At 36.7% G+C, this 14,659-nt stretch overlaps 1 pseudogene; it reads left to right on the top strand.

Annotated features, from left to right (window-relative positions):
- The first annotated feature begins 7,592 nt into the window (after positions 1–7,592).
- LOC102528432 (ras-related protein Rap-1A pseudogene) lies at positions 7,593–8,374 on the top strand (annotated as a pseudogene).
- Positions 8,375–14,659: the final 6,285 nt, after the last annotated feature.

Raw genomic sequence — 14,659 nt, 5'->3', positions numbered from 1 at the left:
AAAGGGTCTTAATTAAAGTCACACACAGGCATACATCATTCTAGAGCCACACATCGTAGAATTCTACCAGATCCATATTACTTCTTTTTACATTTTATGTTCAATTTTCACTTTTCCAATTCTTTATAGAACTGCCTATTCTCTGTGTAGAAGGAAATATTTTCCTAAGGTAGGAAAACCCCATCTCCAAAATTACTCTTGGGGTAAAGGTAACCCAAATCAACTCAATTCAAATTATTATGACTCACCTTGTCTGAAGTTCTTGCGTATTTTGAGAGTGGAAGTAGCTTTATAATGGCACGATTTCCTGCTAACAATACATTGAATTATTTGAAATATTTAAGAACCAAACTTTGCTGACATTGTTTCTGAAGCTGTGGTATAAGATCGTGTCACTGAGCAACAGGCTCTGCATCAAATCAAAACTCGCTTTCCAACATGAGGATCTCTTCTTTAGCTGCTAAAGTTCATGAGAAGGAAATTCCTGAGGGCACATTTTAACATCTATTCCTCATTTTATGCAAAAGAAAATGGCAAACTCTTAACTGCTCATTGTTTTCTTTAGCATTGATCCTATGGCCACACATAGGGTCCTTTTGTCCAGAAGTTGCCAGAATTAGAACACAACTTAAACCTGTCAGTGAAGCATTTTTCCATTTGCATATACATTGATGAGTTGAAACATTTTCCGTTTCCTATTATCTCATCCCAGTGACTAAGACATTTCACACCTACTTCCCTCAGGTTCCACTGTTGGAAGACAGGATGGGTTTATATATTTTACGTGCAGATTATTACATCATCAAGCCTTACACATTGCTCTTTCTCCTGTAATTGATTCCCAACGTCCAAGTCAGCGGTGGCCAAAACCTTGGCCAGTTTAGTTGACTTTGTGATGTGGAGATCCATGCAGTTCTGCACTTAGATAGAGCAAAGTCATCAGCATAGTCAATGATGTTGCATTATGCTGATGCCCAGAATTAGACCAAAGAGAGCCTGATTACTCCAAACCATGACTCAATGGCTATGAGATGTCACATCCTGCCTGCTGAAATGATGTAAGTTATTGACCTAAGGACTAAGAGATGCAGAAAGAACTTATTGGTGATTATGACTAAATTAAAGTTTGCAATGTCAGAATACTTTTTTCCAATTGTATATGGGTAAGGCAATTGATCCATAAAAATGTTAATCGAGTCAGCTCTTCTACTGAAGTGGCAAGGTGACCCTTAGCAGCAGTGCCATGCAGTCGGCATTGATTCAGGAAGAAGACTCTAGGCTGCCAGGTCCACCACTGATTAGAAAGGTGACTGGGAAATTGCTTAAGATTCTAGCATGTGGCCAAGTTCTTAAAGGTGTTCTAAAGGATATTCTAAGAATTAAAGGGAATAATATACACCAGAGATTTACATAGTACCTGTCACCTACTGAGAGGAAAGGCTCAGTAGATTTTAGGATTTATTATTCCATTCAATCAACAGATTTATAATCCACAGATGTATTAAAATGAGGTTACTTCTCCTAGGAAAGGATGCTGGAATATTATTTAACAAGACTTTGCTTAATAAACAACATTGTCATATATATATCTATATACACACATACATATACATATATGTATACACATATTTAAATGCAAATATGATAAACCACAAAACTAGAAAAATTAGTTTCACTGCTTTACATTTGGAAAGGGGCTGTTATTGACATACAGATTTATTTTGTTATAAGTAATTTATTGGTAATGTTTCTTTTTATGTATTTTTTTATTGAAGTATAGTCAGTTTACAATGTTATGTCAATTTCTGTTGTATAGCACAATGCTTCAGTCATACATGAACATACGTATATATTCGTTTGCATATTCTTCTCCACCATAAGTTGCTACAAGATATTGAATATAGTTCCCTGTGCTATACAGTATAAACTTGTTGTTTATCTATTTTATATAAATTAGTTAGTATCTGCAAATCTCTAACTCTCAATTTATCCCCTCTCCACCTGGGTAACCACAAGTTTGTTCTCTGTATCTGAGAGTCTGTTTCTGTTTTGCAAATTAGTTCATTTGTCTTTTTTTAGAATCCACATATATGTGATATCATATGGTATTTTTCTTTTTCTTTCTGACTTATTTCTCTTAGAATGACAGTCTCCAGGTCCATCCACATTGCTGCAAATGGCATTATTTTATTCTTTTTTTATGGCTGAGTAGTATTCCATTGTATAAATGTATCACCACTTCATTATTGAGTCATCTGTCAAAGGACATTTAGATTTTTCCATGTCTTGCTATTGTGCATAATGCTGTTATGAACATTGGGGTGCATGTATCTCTTTGAATTCCCTCTGGATATATACCCAGGAGTGGGATTGCTGGATCATATGGTAAGTCTATTTTTAGTCTTTTGAGGAATCTCCACACTGTTTTCCATAATCGCTGCACCAAACTGCATTCCCACCAGCAGTGTAGGAGGGTTTCCTTTTCTCCACACCCTCTCCAGCATTTATCATTTGTGGACTTTTGAATGATGGCCCATTCTGACTGGTGTGAGGTGATACTTCATTGTAGTTTCGATTTGCATTTCTCTCATAATTAGCGATGATACACATTTTTTTCACATGTGTCTACTGGCCATTTGTAGCTCTTCATTGGAGAATTGCTTGTTTATGTCTTCTGCCCATTTGTGGATTAGGTTGTTGTTTTTCTGTTATTAAGTTGTATGAGCTGTTTATATATTCTGGAAATTAAGCCCTTGTCAGTCTCATCTTTTGCAAGTATTTTCTCCCATTTTGTAGGTTGTCTTTTTGTTTTGCATATGATTTCCTTTGCTGTGCAAATGCCTGATAAGTTTAATTAAGTCCCATTTGTTTATTTTTGCTTTTATTTTCTACTGCCTGGGTAGACTGCCCTAGGAGAACAGTGCTGAGATTTATGTCAGATAATGTTTTGCTTATGTTTTCTTCTAAGAGATTTATAGTGTTTTGTCTTATGTTTAAGTCTTTAAGCCATTTTGAGTTCATTTTTGTGTATGGTGTGAGGGAGTGTTCTAACTTCATTGATTTACATGCAGCTGTCCAGTTTATCCAGCACCACTTGCTGAAGAGACTGTCTTTAACCCATTGAATGTTCTTGCCTCCTTTGTCAAACATTAATTGACCAAAAGTTTGTGGATTTATTTCTGGGCTTTCTATTCTGTTCCATTGGTCTATACGTCTGAATTTACACTTAGAGTCTACAACCTAATAGGAAATTAAAAAAAAAAAGGAAATGAAAAGAAAAATCCACTGCCTGAATGACTAAACGAATAAATGAAAGGGTGCACCACTCTGTTCTCAACACCATTGTCTGTTCCTCTCCAAACACTCTTTGCAATGAATGGGGGTGTATGTAATAGGATCAGCCTTCACAGAAGCCACAGTTTAAAGATGGTTTGTGCGCTACTAAATCAGAGGGAGGCATGCTCTGAGGACAACAGTGGGAGCACATTTACCTTACATGACACAACTGGAACTGAGTCTTCTATTATGGAGCTCTCCTTGCCAGCTTGAAGGTGTATAGACATATTCAAAGCACTTTGTAAATGCTGATGTTCTGAGTTAATTCTTCATTAAACAAAAATGTGGTGAGTCCTTAATGAATTTCAACCAATGCTTCATCAGTATTATTCAAATCCATGATTGTTTCTTGAGCTGTAGACGTCAACTTAGTCATTCTTAATCTCAAGCCTTCAATAAAAAGTAATGGCAAAACATTATATCAAAGATGATCATTCTTTGTTTTCAAATGCCATGATCATATAGTAGAGGTAAGAATTCTTCCAAGAGGTCACTAAAAGCTGACCAGTGAGACTAACACAAAGGTATAAATAAGATTTGCTCTTGAGCCTGGTGATGGTTAATTTTATGTGTCAGTTGGGCTGGGCCGGGAGTGCCCAGATATTTGATCAAACATCATTCTGGGCGCATCTTTAAGAGTGTTGTTGGGTGAGATTAATATTCCAATTTGTAGATTGAGAAAAGCCTATATCCTTCCCTAATATGGGTGGCCCCCATCCAGTCAGTTGAAGGCCCACATAGAACTAATAAGCTGAATAAAACAGAGTTTATTTCTGCCTGACTGCTTTGAAGCTGACACATCAGATTTTACTGTCTTCAACTCAAGCTGAAGTATCAGCTCTATCTGGTCCCTGAGGCCGCCAGCTCTCAGACTGGGACTACATCAATGGCTTGCTTAAGTCTCCAGGTTGCCACCTGCACATCTTGGGTCTTTTCAGCCTCCATTATTATATGAGCCAATTTCTTACAGTAAGTGAATGCATATCCATATCCTATTTTATTGATGGACAATTCTGATGGATATGGACCTGTACATTACACTTCAGTCATCCAGGGACTGCTTGTGCCCAGATATTTTAATGTGTACTAAAATCTTGAAGAAAAAGTAATATTCACTTAATATTTTATTTATAAAATTTTGAATCTAAATTTTCATATAGGCTTATGTCATTACAATAGGTTTATCTTGATGCATATTAATAGGGATATATTAGCTTATACACTTATATATTTATCTGAATTTATAAAATATATATAAATATGTATTAACTTCAAGGTTGTCATGCGATGCTGGCAATGTCATTGTGTTTATTTCTGGGCTTGTAGCCAGAATCACCATATGTACCATGTCAAACAGTCAGTAATCTACTCCTGTTTTATAACGGTTATTTTTAAATTTTTTGACCTTATCTAAGATAGCCAGCATCATTCTGCAATTTGTACACCTGAGGTAAACACATATCATGTGGTATTTAAGGTAATTTATCTTTTTATTTTTATATCAGATCAATTGTTTAACAATATTTTTGATTAAAGCTGCATTTCCAATAAAGTGTCGATCAAAAGTATAGTCTGTTTCCATTCTGTCTTTTCAAAAATGAATTATTTTTAATAGTTTTTAAAACAAGAGGCCATTAAATTTAGCACCCTCAACTGGATGATATGACGTATAAAGTCCTAACCAAAATATAGACATAATGCCCAGAGATGCTGGAGGTGGTGTTTTCTCAAGCATCATTTAGCAAAGAATTTTTGCGAGTCACTGTTTGTGTTCTTACTATTAAAAACAAAAAGTTTGGCTAAAAACTCCCACTAAATGTCAGCATGACAAAGTGAGTCACAGCAGAGCACAAACTTGGCCTCAGCAAGAATGAATCCAGGCTCTACCAGTTAATAAGGGTAGTAAGTACTTCAGAATAAGTACTAGCTGTGTTCATGCCCATTTCCACAGCTATCACATGAGAATCAGAATCATAATGGTACTTGTATTATATGATTGGTATAATGTTTAAAATGTCTTAAAGTTTCTGAAGCATTTAAAAGTTATGCAGTTAGTGTAAAATGTTCCCATAATTCCAAAAGATTCTTAATATTTTTTATCAAGTTTGGTGGGGTGGGTGGACGGGACTGTAACTGAGAAGAAAACCAAATTGTAAAAATTATATACTGCCTTTGAAAGGCAGCTATAGCTTATTTTTCAATGATTCGGTATTTGGGATTATTCACGGAGGTCCGGAGAAGAAGGGAGTGTAGGAATTCTCATGGCCTCTGAGGCTGAATTCTTGACTTCAGTTGGAGCAGGACCAGTGGAAGAGAAGGGAGACGGAGCTGCCCAGAGCAACGCGGAAGGTTGGTCTTATTTACCTCATGGTTGACTGTGGTAACAGGTCCACCTGGGTGGAAGGAGTAGAAGGAAAGGGTGGAAGCTGTGGCCCCCGAAAAGGCTGTGACACTTGGCATGTCCACGGCACCACAGAGCCACCAGGCTCTTCCCTGGACCTACAGTCCCCTCCTAGCTGAGCACAGGAGGTCGGGGACCCCTCTGAGGCCATCTCTGTTGGAGAATCCCTCGGGGACCAAACACACATTCGATCTTTCTGGCCAGAGGCATCTGGTTTAAAGCGGATATTCTGGGTTGGCCCTTCATTTTTAAAGGCCCCATCTATGAGAATTTGCCTCTTTAGGGATGACATTGGGAACATACTGGGACCCCCCCACCCCCCAGCTTTCAGACTGTGTCCTTGCGACGGGCCTGTCAGCACTCAGGCCCAGGATTTACCACAGGAAAAGGGCTACATCAGACTGGATGCTCTGAAAGGAAACAGGGATTCTGTGAAATGTGGAAGAGAAAAACCTTGGGCATTAAGGTGAAAAGATGCCGCTAAGGTTGTTGGGCCCTGGATGTGGGGGTGCTGTGTCTTTAGGTTTAAAGCCTCCTGTGGTTTTCAGTGAACAAGTATCTGGGCAGCAGAAAACACAAAGTCCCATTTTTCAGTATGGAGATTCCTCAAAAACTAAAAATAGACTTACCGTATGATCCAGCAATCCCACTCCTGGGCGTTACCCAGAGGGAACCTTATACCCAGAGGTAAATTTAATTCAAAAAGACACCTGCACCCAGTGTTCACAGCAGCACTATTTACAATAGCCAAGACATGGAAACAACCTAAAAGTCCATCAATAGATGACTGGATAAAGAAATTGCAGTATACTTATACAATAGAATACTACTCAGCCATAAAAAATGATAAAATAACGCCATTTGCAGCAACATGGATGTACCTGGAGATTGTCATTCTAAGTGAAGTAAGACAGAAAGAGAAAGAACAATATCATATGATATCACTCACATGTGGGATCTAAAAAGAAAAACAGAAACAAACTCAGACATAGAATACAGACTTGTGGTTGCTGGGGGAGGGGAGTGGGAAGGGGTAAACTGGGAGTTTGAGATTTGTAGATACTGACAGGTATATACAGAATAGATAAACAAGTTTATACTGTATAGCACAGGGAAATATATTCAATATCTTGTTAGTACCTCACAGTGAAAAAGAATATGAAAATGACTATATGTATATTCATATATGACTGAAGCATTGTGCTGCACACCAGAACTGACACAACACTGTAAATTAACTGTACCTCAATAAAAAAAATTGACTATACCTCAATAAAAAAGAAGCCCCATTTTTGCTTTGTCTTCTAGTCAGAAAAATGCAATTCCATTCTTAATTCTAGTCCACATGTAGCTTCATCAGGATGTGCTGATGGTAAATTATTTTCCCTGAAAGATATTTTGCTGAAAATATCACATACTGCCTTGATTACAATATTGATCACTCTTAGGCTGGATATAATCTAAGAATTTATGTAAAAATTTGTCTTATTACAGCCAGAAACAGCATTTACTATCAATACATAATGTAGATTAATATGTATGTTAATGGGGACATGAGCCTGTTAACATACACATACTTAGACCTGTACATACACACATGATGTGGACCATATTGCAGTAGCACAGCCATGAAGTACTTACTAGCATAGATTCTAATTATAAAATTATAAATGCTGTTCCAGAACTATGAACCTCAGGGTCCCAACCAGAAATTTATATCCTATATAAAATAGTTATTTTAAAAACATGATTCAGGCCACTGCTGCCATGGCCCAGAGGAGGGAAGAGGAGGGGGAGAAGATGGAGGAGGCACCGGACGGATGTGGGGATTGTCAATATTGAAACCGATCATGTTATGCGTGAGTACCAACTAGTGGTCCTTGCTTGGTTCAGGAGACGTGGGGAAGTCTGCTCTGACAATTCAGTTTGTTCATAGAAGATATGGCCCAACAATAGAAGATTCCTGCAAAAAGCAAGTTGAAGTAGACTGCCAACAGCCCATGCTTGAAATCCTGGACACAGCGGGAACAGAGCGAGTACAGCAACGAGGGATTTGTATATGAAGAATGGACAAGGGACAAGGGTTTGCACTAGTTTATTCTGTTACAGCTCAGTCCCCGTTTAATGACTTACAGGACCTGAGGGAACAGATTTTATGGGTTAAGGACACAGAAGATGTTCCAGTGATTTGGGTTGGCAATAAACGTGACCTGGAAGGTGAGTGAGCAGCTGGCAAAGAACAGAGTCAGAATGTAGCAACAGTGGTGTTAACTGTGCCTCTTTAGAATCTTCTGCAAAGTCAAAGGTCAGCGTTAATGAGGTATTTTATGACCTGTTCAGACAGATAAACAGAAAACACCAGTGGAAAAGAAGAAGCCTAAGAGGAAATCGTGTCTGTTCCTTTGCCCTGCAGTAAGCAGCAGCTCTGATTACAGGAATGAAGAATGTTTTCTGATTGGAAAGTGCTTGCAGTCCAGCCTTCAAACAATAAATCTGAAGAGGCTTCTCCTGTTTTATATATTATGTGAAGAATTTAGATCTTATATTGATTGGTTTGCACAAGTTCCCTGGAGAAAAAATTTGCTCTGTGCCTATCTCTTGGAAAAAGAAGACAATAGTATTTTTCCTTTACAATAGCAGTTATAACAGATGTGAAAATAAATATACTTGACTCTAATATGATTATATGAAAGTGTATGGATGCACTATAATCAAATGATTTTATATTGACCTTTTTAATCATGATTCCTCCCTGTCTAGCATTAAAAAGTTGAACCATTTTACTTTATATCTGTAATGATATAGATGATGAAATGTCCCCTCAAACTCCTTGCAGCAGATAACTTTTTTGAGTCATTGACTTCATTTTATATTTAAAAAATTATGAAGCATCATTCGGTCATTGCATTTAATTAAAATTGTGCATATGCTTTGGGAAAATGGGTCTTGTATAGAGAAAAAACTGAGATAACTGGTTTCTATGGCTTTCAAAGCTAAAATATGTAATATACTAAATCAGCTCTACAAAAAAAAAGATTTCAAGTTTGTATCTTTTCCCCAAATTGTGACCTTCAAAGCAGCCTCAGATTGCTCTTAACAATTTGCAGAACATACAGAAACTTTTCCTTCCTCTCCATCTACTCTTGTAACACTTTGACTACCTGACATGTTTATATCTGTTTCACCTGGTGTCTGTCTGCCCTCACCCCCAGGAGACTGGAAGCCCTGTGAGAGCAGGGATTTCCTCTTATTGATCTCTGTAATCCGGCACCTACCACAGTGCAGTGTCTTGCATGTAGAAACACAGACAATATTTCTCAGGTGACCAAAATCTGAAAGTTGAACCAAGCGGGTGTCACTGACACTTCATACGTCTTGTTGAGCTGGAGAAGGACACAACCATGTTTCCAGTGTTTCTATGCAGTGAAATTTTGTACCTTATTTTGTTTGCATTTTTGTCTTAACCCATATTGCTGTTTGTTAAATAGTTTGTTAAAGAGTTTTCTACCATAAACACTGAGGCCAGAAGTTTTGGGGAAAAAAAAAACACAACAAACAAAAACAAAAATATTATAGGCTGCTCTTTTTTAATCTTTATAATAAGCCATAATTATTAATATAGCATTATTTTGACTTCTGTGAGTCATTCTAGCAAATCTAGCAAATCATTGGACGTAAAAAGGGGGTCATTGGAACACTTGATTTTGTGTGGGTAATCTCAAAACCCACTATTTTTGACTAGAATCTGGAGTAGGGGCAGGCCCTTGGGATTGAGCCCTTAAACCTGTGGGGTTTACCTGAACTCCAGGTAGTGTCAGAATTGAAATGAATTGTAGGAGACACCCAGTTGGTTTTGGAGACAAGAAGAAACAGTGTTGGAAAATACATCACACATTTGAAGTGAGGAGGAAGGAAAATCATTGCTTGTGTTGTTTTTGTTTTCAGTTAGGGTAAAGCTGGTTGATTTCTTACTTCATTACTGGACAGAAATTATTTGCATCTGTACTGGATACAAATATACACGTTCACATGCAACTTCACAGATCCTGGGCCCTAAATAGTAGTAAATAGTAAGTCAAACACAGATGCATTCATCTAGAGAGCTAAGTAATCTTTGCACAAGCTTCTTAAACATGCAATGCTCCAGGATAATATTGAAAGGACAGGCTCTTCTGCCTTTGCCTTATTTTCTGTTATAGATAATTTTCATAACATTTGGGTTGGAATCAACACAAGCTTTGCTTTAGAGATTTTTTTTCCATTTGAAATAGTCACAATGATAGTAAGAATGAACACTGATATGGAATTGACAATGGGCCAGATACCCTTCCAGATCGTTTATCACTATTTCATTTAATTCTTCTAATAATGCTACAAAGTTAGGAATGCTGTGCATATTTCATAGGAGGGAAACACAAAGTTTAGTCATAATGGTAATATCATGAAATGGGTAAGGAATAGAAACAGGGTGTAACACACACACACACACACACAGAATTTGGGATCGATGAGTTTATAGGCTGTCAAAGCATGGACATCCAGTTCATGATAGAGTTAACGTTCACCTTGTAAATGAATTATTTAAGGAAATGTTTTTCAAGCCCTTCAGGTGATTCAGATGTCCACTAAAGTTTGAGAACCACAAAACTAAGGAGATTTAAAGATGAATTCTTCCACTCTGCTATCTCAGAAGAATTAAAATATTAATATTATTTGCATTCCTGTAAAATGCAAACGTTCATAAATCAATGGTCCGTTTTTTTTTTGAAGATTAAATAAAGTGCATGTAAAATACTGAGCATATTGCTGGCATGTAGAGATGTTTAATAAATAAAGTTTATCAGTTTTATCACCACACAGTTAAGAATAGTAAACAGTCTATCTATTTCAGGCAACTCAGTCACATTTATTCAGTTCAACAAGTGGAATTCTAGATTTTGCCTTTGACCATTCCTTGTATTAGCTAGCTAGCTATTTGTTTGCTTGTTTATTTATTTTTGTTGAGTTTCTCATATTGGCTCTTGACCTTAACAGTGTCCCTTTGCTTCACCTTCCCATTCAGGGTTCTTTGCTTTTAGAAAAACCTAGGAGACAAATTAGTTCACTATACATATCATTTATTCTAAAGAAACATTTAAATCTGAGCTGCCTTGCTAAAGACGATTTGCCTTTGACAGTGTCATTACTCGAGGGAAGGTATTTGGTAGATGTAGGAAACTTTAAGTAGTCACATAGGACTTCTAAATAAATATGGCAGGAGGCCAGGGGCAGAGAGCAGGATCCCCAACACTGATGTAAGCAAACATTCACAGTCAACCTATCAGAAAGATCCAGTAGCATATATAAGCCTCATGACTTATGACTCTACTATGGAGGTGAGTCTAACTTGTTTAAAAATCATTTATCCATTTTTTTAGGAAGCCATTTCAAATTATTTACATTTGTTACATGATTGTTATTTTTCATGTGAATTTTGAGTTTCAGAGTAAACCTCTATAAAATTTCACCCAGAGATGACAAAAAATACAAGGCTCTCTATTTTCCACATCTATTCTGAAAATGTAAGATGTGGGCTGTGTCCAGGCAGGACCAGTGAACTAAAAAATCCTTTTGAATAAGCAGTCAACTCACTCAAATTACCGAGTTCGTATTAGTGGAATTTTTTTTCACTGACCAGTAGCGCTGTTTCAAGGAATGAAGCATGCCATGTTAATATCTTGTGGCCATATGTCACCTTCCTTGTGCAGGGCAGGATGGCAGAAGGAAGAGAAAAGGAGGGCCTGAAAGGAAGCTCCCGAAATTTCACGGCGATGGTCTCTACTTGTGTTTACAAGTAAGTGCGGATGTGGGGGAGACTATGATCAATTTCTGTAACAGCATCAGAAAGGGCACACTTTTGAGGTTAACAGACACAGAGTTTCTGAAATCTTTCCCAAACAAAGAGCACAGAATAAGTAAAAAAGAATTGCAGGCAAGATATACTGTTAGTCTAAAGATAATGAAACAGAGCCTCCTTTTCTCTTGCGGAAGGATATACATCTAGAAAGTTATCCATCACTTATTTCTGGAGGGGAAAAATTTCTCCCAGGTGTGGAAAATATATATATATAGCTTTAAAAATGTTTCACTCACTTTTAGTTACTCTCTTTAATAGGCTAGAATTAATTTGGTCCACAATTGACCTAAAAAAAGCTACTTATAAGCATATGTCCACAGTCTCATAATTTGCCGAGTTAACGTAGCAGTTCAGTTAAGAGCTAAACATTTCACTTAGCAAGTAAATGAGTTTACAAATCCATAATGCCAAAAAACCCCTTTATTTAAAATGTTTTATATGATATTTAGTTTAAAAAGATCAAACTGCTTGTCTATATATCCGACAAAAGAATTATGTAATATATTTAAACTGACCTTTTAATTAATTTATCTGTTATTCTGAGATGTCGAATTTATTACAACGTATACGTCACAATTTTTCACAGCAGATGAGGATATTATAGATTTATTTATTTATTTATTTACTACATTTTCATTTTAAACGTTCATAGTTCCAAATTTTATTCTTATTTCATTTAAACACACACATGTGCGCGCATGTGATGTGTGTGTTTCTCTATCATTTCTCTATTTGCCTTAGAATTTCACCTTCATGTCGCCAGAGCATTCAGTCAAAAAATCAAATTGACAGTTTCTGCTATGACTTCCTAGCTCCTGTTTATGTGAAAAAAGAAAAAAAAAACTCAATGGCAACAAATGATCTGGATAGATATATTAAAATGAAAAAAATCTTGTTTGTGCAAAATGATGTGGGAAATCATCTCAAAACTCTTCCGTGCACAAAACATCTTTTATTTGTTTGAGAAATCTCTTCAGGAGGTATATAATTTTAAACAGGCTAGTAAACTTAAACAAAATAAAGCCAAGTTACATAACTGATTCATCACATACATAGAAAATGACAGAATGATTCTTAAACCAGGACTTCTGTATTCCAAGTCTCATGTTCTTCATCCACACATCCCTTCATCAGTAAGATGAGTCTGAAGGTTGTTTAAAGTTATACTGGAGGAAGTAGGAGCCTGTGGGTCAGAAGTCAGGGGGTGGGGGTGGTAATAAGGTCTCTTAAATTGTTTGTAAAACAAGGGGCTGCACATACTAGGTAAAAAGTATTTGGGAGAACAAGGCTTAGCAATGCGTTGACAGGGTAAAGTAGACTGCCTGTTTTTTTCTGGTTTCCAGTGCTAAAGCAAGTCTTTGAAAGATGCTGGTGTGTTTTTTTTTTATCAGTTTAAATGTGAGTGATAGACCGTTAGCAGGTGGTTTAAAGAGACTGCTGATGTGTGAGGTCGCTCTGCAAGAGGTGAGTCCTGTCTGCCACCTAATTTTTATAGCATTAAGGTATTCACAAGATCAAACTGTTTAGACTTAAAGGCATCATCACTATCTCTTTCTGTGACAATCCATAACCAGACAAATTCTAGACAGCAGGCTCAGAAACCATTGTGTCTCTAAAGCTTTGGGTAAAGCTTTTGGACTGTCCACTATCTATAAACATGTATATTTATAAAAGTGACACATTTGTGCATTTTTCTGTTAATAAAAGAGGAGAATTGGCCCCTTGCTGCTATGTGCTCTTCTGTTCTTTATAAGTTTACAAGTTTTGTTCTTAGTATGGAGTTTGAAATTGATGAACACTAAAAAACTTACTTCTATTTTGTGTATAGCAGCTTTCAATCCACAAACTCTTCCTCATAAGCTGCACTCATTTCTGTGAGCTCAGTGATTTCCATTGTGTTTCCTAAGAAAATGGTTTGGTTTTGTTGAATATGAAAATGTCTCTCCAAAAGACAAGCCACCCATCTGAACTTAGATGTTTTTAAAATAAAGTGTTTTTTTTTCTTTCCAAATGTATTTGTGCTTTGTGATAGCAATGATGCTTCACGGTAATGAAATGGTTTTAAAATTACTTCTTTATCCTTTTGGTCACTTTACTCCTCATTATATTTCTGGCTGGTCTCTCCAAGCATTTACTGACATCACAGATCCTCTTGTGCTTCGCTTTCACACTTGCCTGGTCATTTGAAGTCTCAGTGACAGTGTACATTGGGGTGAAATGAAGCCCGTGGCACGTCCCCAAGCCTTAGTAAGCTGGGGAAATGTTTCTAGTTCATTCTGAGTGTTGCGGGAAGACACTAAATGTTTCATAGTAGGGAGTAATGAACTAAGGAATATCTCCATTTTAAAAATCATAAATAAAAATACTGAGAGAAAAAAAGCCATTTGCATCAATTATTGAAGATCCATATCCTTCAATGTAGAAACTTTGTTTCACTCATGCTCATCTGTTCCATTCCGTGGTCCTTGTAGCCCCACGGTAGGACGACTCCAATTTCTTATAATTTAAAAAAAAAGGAACTAATGTTACAATTTTGAAAACTTGGGAAAAAAATCATCTGTGATTCAAACAAATATAAATGACAAACTGCTATATGAGTCTTATTTTCTTCAACTGATTAATTTGCTTTCAGTACCCATACTAAGAGCATAATAATAATAAAAATAATAAAAATAAATAATAGTCAAAGTAACGATTTACAACTATTTAGTTCTTGACAGTTTTTTTCTGCTTTTGATCCACTTTGATCTGTTATCTCAATCAATCAACATACTGATGTGTAAAGGTGTGGTACAGCTTGACCTTACTTAAAACATTGCGAAGTTCTCATACTTAGTACGCATCGAAGTTTTGAAGTCAAACTAAGATTGTTGGATGCTAATAGCCACTTCTGTCTCTATTTTTCCATTTGCAGTCTTACATCAGGAGAAATCTTGGAGAGGAGAAACACAACTTCATACTTCATTCTCCTAGGAATCTTTAAGCACACCAGATCCCACCTCTTTCTGTTCAAGGCGGTGCTTACC

This window comes from Vicugna pacos, chromosome 25 (assembly GCF_048564905.1).
Source record: "Vicugna pacos chromosome 25, VicPac4, whole genome shotgun sequence".
NCBI lineage: Eukaryota > Metazoa > Chordata > Mammalia > Artiodactyla > Camelidae > Vicugna > Vicugna pacos.
This window is presented reverse-complemented; position numbering and strand designations above follow the sequence as displayed.